The sequence below is a fragment of the Ictidomys tridecemlineatus genome, chromosome 1 (genome assembly GCF_052094955.1).
Source record: "Ictidomys tridecemlineatus isolate mIctTri1 chromosome 1, mIctTri1.hap1, whole genome shotgun sequence".
NCBI classification, from domain to species: Eukaryota; Metazoa; Chordata; class Mammalia; order Rodentia; family Sciuridae; genus Ictidomys; species Ictidomys tridecemlineatus.
In genome coordinates, this window is record NC_135477.1 from 71,858,347 (window position 1) to 71,865,900 (window position 7,554).

Consider the following 7,554-nt stretch of genomic DNA (forward strand, 5'->3'; position numbering starts at 1 on the left):
AATCTCTCCAAAGCAGGTACCATCCAACAAAGTCCCAAAGGCCTGATTAGACCTAAGCTCCAGCCACTGGGACTCCTCTCTTAGAACTCTGCAGTAGCCCCACCCTGGGATTGCATCAATCTAGTCCATGCAAACAAAACTCCAGTTGACAGTATTTCCCGTTCTCATCTGTTTTTTTTCAGTTGAGAAGGAAATGGAGAGCTATTTTAATCAGGTCCAGTTTTAGGTCACTCCAGCTTGCAGCATGGTGAGTGCTTTAGCTTTTCTGTTGCTCCAACCAAAAACCTGACAAGAACAATTAGAGGAGGTAAAGTTTATATGGGGGCTCACAATTTCAGAGGTCTTAGTCTAAGGATAGCCAACTCCACTCTTCAGGGCTTAAAGTGAAGTCAAACATTACGGTCAAACGGTGTGGTAGAAGACAGTGACTCAGGAATCACATCAGGAAGTAGAAGAGGCTCCACTCACCAGATACAAAATATTTGCCCTAAAGGCATGCCCCAAATGACTCAACTCTTCAGCCACACACTACCAGGCTTCAGTTACCATAACTGAGTGGTAACTGAATTCACTGATTGGGTTAAGGCTCTCATAATCTAATCATCTCCCTTCTAAGCCTTCTTGCATTGTCTCACACACGAATTTGCGGGATACTACACATTCAAATTGTAATATTCCACTCCTGGCCCCCAAAAGCTCATGATCATCTCACAATGCATTAGTTTTAGCATTGTCCAAAAATTCAATCTGAAAGTCTCCTCTGAGACTCAAGGCAAACTCGGTGAGCACCTGTAAAATCAAAAGTATTGAGTTTTGAGCAGTGTGAGATATAAGGGTTCAATTTTAACATATTACATGCAGATTTCCAGTTTTCCCAGCAGCATTTATTAAAGAGGCTATCTTTTCTCCAATGTATGTTTATGACAGTTTTGTGTAGTATGAGATAACTGTATTTATGGGAGCACGTCTCCATGTCTTGTATTCTATTCCATTGGTCTTCACTTCTGTTTTTGTGCCAATACCATGCCGTATCTGTTACTATAGTTCTATAGTAGGTCTCTGGTTGCAATACCTCCCACATTGCTTTTCTCCCTAAGGATTGTGTTAGCTATTCTGGGCCTCTGATTTTTGCAAATGAATTTCATGACTGCTTTTTCTAGTTCTATGAAGAACATCATTGAAGTTTAACAGGAATTGCATTAAATCTATATAGCACTTTTGGTAGTATGGCCATTTGGATGATACTAATTCTGCCTATGGAAGAACATGGGAGATCTTTCCATTCTCTAAGGTCTTCTTCAATTCCTTTCTTTAGTATTCTGTAGTTTTTCACTGTAGAGGTCTTTCACCTCTTTTGTTAGACTGATTCCCAAGTATTTTTTTTTTGAGGCTATTATGAATGGAATAATTTTCCTGATTTCTTTCAGCTGATTTGTCCTTGGTATGTAGGAATTCAATTGATTTATGGGTGTTAATTTTATATCCTGCTATTTTGCTGAATTCATTTATGAGTTCAAAAAGCTTTTTGGTGGAGCTTTTTGGATCTTCTAAATATAGAAATATGTTGTTGGCAAATCAGGAAAATTTGAGCTCTTCTTTTCCTATTTGTATACCTTTAATCTCTTTTCTCCAATTACTATGGCTAGAGTTTCCAGGACTGTGTTGAATAGAAGTGGCAAGGTATCCCTGTCTTGTTCCAGTTTTTAGAGGGAATGTTTTCAATGTTTCTCCATTCAGAATGATGTTGGTCTTGGGTGTAGCATGCTTTTACAATGTTGAGGTATGTTCCTCCTATCCCTAGACTGGTGCAAGCACTTATGGAAAGCAATATGAAGATTCCTTAAAAAACTTGGAATTGAGGGGCTGGGGATGTGGCTTAAGCGGTAGCACACTCGCCTGGCATGCATGCTGCCCGGGTTCAAATCCTCAGCACCACATACGAACAAAGAAGTTGTGTCTGCCGAAAACTAAAAAATAAATATTAAAATTCTCTCTCTCTCTCTCTCTCTCTCTCTCTCTCTCTCTCTCTCTCTTTAAAAAAAAAACTTGGAATTGAAATGGAACTACCAATTGGCCCAGTTATCCCACTCCTCAGTTTATACCCAAAGGACTTAAAATTATCATACCGCAATGACACAGCCGTGTCAATGTTTAAGTATTTACAATAGTCAAGCTATGAAATCAACATAGGTGTCCTTCAACAAATGGATAAAGAAAATGTGGTATATGTATACAATGGAATATTATTCACCTATAAAGAATGAAATTATGGCATTTTCCAGTAAATAGATGGAACCATGAGAATATCATGCTAAGTGAAATAAACCAGTCCTAAAAAACCAAAGGTCAAATGTTATCTCTGATATATGGATGCTAACCCATAACAAGGGAGGGTAGAAAGGGGATGTATAAAAGTACACTGGATTAGACAAAGGGGAATGAAGGGAAGGGAGGAGGATGGGAATAGGAAAGACAATAGAATAGGACTTAACTTTTCTATGCTCATATATGAATATATAACCAGTGTGAGTTGCACCCCATGTATGTATAATTTGTCAAAATATACCCTACTGTCATGTATATCTAAAAACAATAAAACAAATTAAAAGAAAGTTATACAAACCATGTGTATAAAGACAGACAATAAGCATTTCCATTCAGAAAAATAGGGGCAGAGAAAGAAGAAATGGAACCAAAACAAGATCAAGATCCAACTGGGGTAAATAAGTCTTGTAGTTCCATGTACATCATCTGAAGCACATGGTATCATGATGTTCTCTCCAAGGGCTTGTGTAACTGATGGTTGCAGCTCACATTTCATCAATCTTGGCTTGTCTCTGATGAATTCCTGCAGCTTTCCTCTTCAGAAATTCTATGGTACTGGCATTTCTTAATCTTGGGGGTCTCCACTGCAACTTCAGCTTCCTCCTCCCATCTCCACCCACTGCTCTATCAGCATCAGCCCAAAGGGACTCAGGCCCTGTTACACTTTGCCTGGTCTCTCAGGCCTCCCTTTGAAATCTTGGTGGAAACCTCCACGAACCCTGAACATCCTACAATCCTTCAGAACCAGTACTACCTAGTTTCTGACAAAGTCTGTCACCATCTCCAGCAGCAGCCAATCCTCCTAGAACCGTGGCTGCCACAGCCCTAGAGTGCCTGGGTGGCTGAGCCTGGTGGAACAACTTCTCAAGCCCCTCTACACAAACAGGATGTCCCATTGGTGTCTTCTCAAATGATTTTTTATTTTACTCCTTTGAGCCAGAGATGGATGTGCTTTTTCTCATTCCCGAGATGCCCTCAAGCAATACTGTCTCTGGGCAAAGACTTTAGCATTTCTTTAGTTGCAGGTAATGTCTTTACCAATTGAAAGTTCCTTAGCCCTAGTTTTACTCCTGCCTTTCAAGTCCAAGCTTTTCAAATCTTTCTGCTCCTGAATATCACAATAAACTTGGCTAAAAGCCTCCAGCAATATCCTTGCCACAGCCTAAATACTATGCTGCCTAGAAATTTCTTCTGCCAAAGTAAGGAGTCCATTGCCTTTAAATTCACCCTCACAGTCTCAGGACAAGGGCAGACCACCTCTTAGCCAGAATATAACATGAATGACCTCTACTCCAAGTTCCAATGGAGTCCTCCTCTTCTGAGACCCCATGAGCCCACTCTTTACTCTCCACAGATTGACATTCTGACCTTCTGAGCTCCCACCCTTCTCACCTCCCTCTCCCTGTTCCTTCCCTCTCTACTGACCTTTCTGCTACTTATTTTTAGATTTGTTTTCTTTTGGGTTGGTGTCTTGTGGATGTACATGTTAGTGAAATTCACTGTGGTATATTCATGTATGTACATAGGAAAGTTAGGTCAGATTCATTACTCTTGTTCTGTTATCCTGTCTCATCTCCTTCCCCTTTAGTACCCTTCATCTAGCCCAGCAGTCTTCCTTTTTTTGACAGAATCCATCCCTCCCAATTTCCCACTTGTGCTTTTATTTTTCCTCCTTATTGTGAACTAGTTTCCACATATAAAACATCGACCTTTGGTTTTCTGAGTCTGGCTCATTTCACTTAGCATACACACTATTCTCCAGTTCCATCCATTTATCAGCAAATGCCATAATTTCATTCTTTTTTATGGTTAATACTCTGTTGTGTATATATATTCATTTTCTTTATCCATTCATCTGTTGAAGGGTACCTTAGTGGTTCCATAGCTTGACTATTGTGAATTGTACTGCTATAAAATATGATGTGGCTGCATCACTAAAGTATGCTGATTCTAATTAGGTCTTTGGGATATAAACTGAGAAGTGAGATAGCTGAATCATAGCGTGGTCTCATTTCTAATTTTTTTTAGGAATATCCATACTATCTTTGTATTTTGATGGAAGAATTTAGACAATTTAAATCCAATGTTATACATAAATAAATGATTTGTTATTTCCTGCCATTTTGATTTATTTCGAGTTTAATTCAGATTTGGTTGTCTTTAATTGACTATTCTTCTAGTGTAATGCATCCTTCTGGTTTTAATTTTGATTCTTCATTTATTTTTACTAATCAAGGAAAAGATATTTTTGGAAGCATCAGAAGAGCACAAGAACAATATAAGTATATATATGCTGAGCCTTTGTGTACAACCCAAGATGGTACGCTCCATAAATAAAAGAACTAAATGCTGTTAAAGTGCTACTCACAAAAGAGTCTAACATTAACACAGAACTCAACTGCAGTGCTAAATATGGTTGTCTTTATAAAATAAAACTACAGGACTGAAATTCAAAACCCACTAAAATCAGCAATAAGTTATGAAAATCATAAAGATATTTCTTTAAGTAATTAAGAGTAGTAAAAGTATTCAAAGTCCAAATAGCTGGTGGTAAGGTCTCCAGGATGGATTCCCAGGATAAGAGAGAAGAGAACAAATGAAAACCTTGGAGTTTGAAAAACAAAGGGAACACATGACATCAAAGTGAAATTTCATTGCAAAGAAAATAAAATTTCTGAAAACTTTTATAAGAGCAACAATAGCAACTGCACAGTATGATTGTGCAGAAGACTACCTGTAGAAATTAGAAGCAAATCTTTACATTAAAATGAGACAAGTCTTCATTTCTTCTTCCTGAATATTTCATTGAGTATGTTTTGTGGAGCAGGCTTCTGGTTTTGAATTCTTTCAGTTTGTTTGTCATGGAAGGTTTTTCTTTCTTTTTCAATTCTGAAGCTTAATTTTGCTGGGTACAGCAATCTTGGTTGGACTTCATTTTCTTTCAGAGCTTTGTATGCATTATTCCAAGCCCTCTTGGCTTATAGGGTCTGAGTTGAGAAATCAGTTGAAAGCCAGATGGTTTACCACTAAATGTAACCAGTCATTTTTTCTTCTGTGGCTTTTAGGATTCTATCTCTATGTGTTAGGCATTTTCATATTAATGTGCCTTGGAGTGGATTTATAGAAAATTGTATATTTGGAGTCCTATAAGCCTCTCATATTTGAGTTCCATCTCATAAAGTTTAGAAATTTTTCTAATATTATTTCATTGAAAACATTGTACATCCCTTTAGTTTATATTTTTCAGAGTCTTCACCTACCCCAGTGATTCTTAAATTTGTTCTCTTAATGTCATCCCATATTTCTTGAATATTCTGGTCATGGTATCTTAACATCTTTTCTTTATGGTTAATTTTAAGATAATATACTTGGTCTTCAAGGTTGAAAATCTATCTTCAAAGTGGTCTAATCTATTCGTGATGCTTTCCATTGAATTTTTAATTGGACTTATTTCATTTTAAGGATTTTGATTTGGTTCTTTTTCAGAATCTCTATGTGATCTCTCACTTCCTGTATATATTCTCTAATTTCACTCATTATGTCTTCTTTTAGCTTACTGAACATTTTAACTACAAATTTTCTAACTTCTTTCTGTAACCTTTCTTCCACAGTGCAATGTATGGAGTCAGTTATTGAATGTTACAGGCTGCCTGAGGTGATTTGTTACATTGCTTTTTCATATTTTGTACCCATTTATTGGGAGGTTATAGCTTCTTTTTTTTGAGAGAGAGAGAGAGAGAGAATTTTTTAATATTTATTTTTTAGTTTTCAGCGGACACAACATCTTTGTTGGTATGTGGTGCTGAGGATTGAACCCAGGCGGCACGCATGCCAGGCGAGTGTGCTACTGCTTGAGCTACATCCCCAGCCCTATAGCTTTTTTAATTTTTTACTTGTTCTTTTTAGTTATATATGACAGTAGAATGTATTTTGACATATTATGCATACATGGAATATAACTTCCCTTTCTTATGGTTGTACATGATATGGAGTTACACTGTTCATGTATTCAAAAATGAGCTTAGGAAAGTTATGCTCAATTCATTCTACTGTCTTTCCTATTCCCATCATCCTTCCCTTTACTTTGTTTCCCTTTGTCTAAGCCAAAGTATTTCTATTCTTCCCTATCTACTCCCCTTATTAAAGTTTGTTAGCATCCGCATATGAGAGAACATTCGGCCTTTGGTTTGGAGGGACTGTTATTTCATTCAGCATGATAGTCTCCAGTTCCAGATATTTACCAGCAAATGCCATAATTTCATTTTTCTCTATAGCTGAGTAATATTCCTGTGTGTGTGTTTGTGTATCACTTTTTCTTTATTCATTCATCTGTTGCAGGGCATCTAGTTTGGTTTAATAATTTAGCTATTGTGAGCTGAACTGTACAGCTGCTTCTTATTAAGGGACAGCTTTGTGAGCTTCTTTCTCTTATGAGTCCCTGGGTTAGATGAATATCCAGATATTGACAATTTAACCTAGTTTGTCGCCTCTGTTAATTTTAGTATCAGGTCTACTTTGAGAGATGACACTGAACCCTATGTACTACAATCACTTCAGAGCCAAGCCACATACTATTCAATCTTTCAAAAAGTAAAAATCTTGTTGATAATATTCTCCACAGTTCCTCTAATCTAAGTGTAAACTCACAGTATGGTTCTAAAACAGGTTTAAGAATTAATTAGTCATAGTAAAATTGCTATAAAATTATATGAGGGCTGAAAGGGGGAAGAAGAAAGATTGGGTAAGAGAGTGAGAAAAAGAAAAAAAAGAAAAGTAACATACTGAGGTAAAAAGGAGAAAAAGGCTGATGGGAGTATTTGAAATAATGAGAGACAGTGTGAGAGGAATAGGGCATAGAGAAGCAAGTATATACTAGGAGTAAGAAGACAAAGACATAGAGAATAATGCTTTAAACTGTTAGAGGAAGTATATTCATATGGATTGAAGGTACAATGTTGGCAGCCATCAAGAATACAAACAACAGTAAATGCTGGAGAGGATGTGGAGAATAACACTTTTATGCTGTTGTTGGTATTGCAAATTAGCACCACCACTATGGAAGTCAATGTGGAGAATTCTCAAAAGATTAGCTATGGAACCTCTATATGACCTAGCTATACATTTCCTGGTATTTATCCTAAAAGGAGATGTGTAGAGTAATGACAGTAGAGGGAGGGAGGGGAGAAGGGAAAGGGTAAATGTTGGGGAATAATATTGGCCATATTGTAT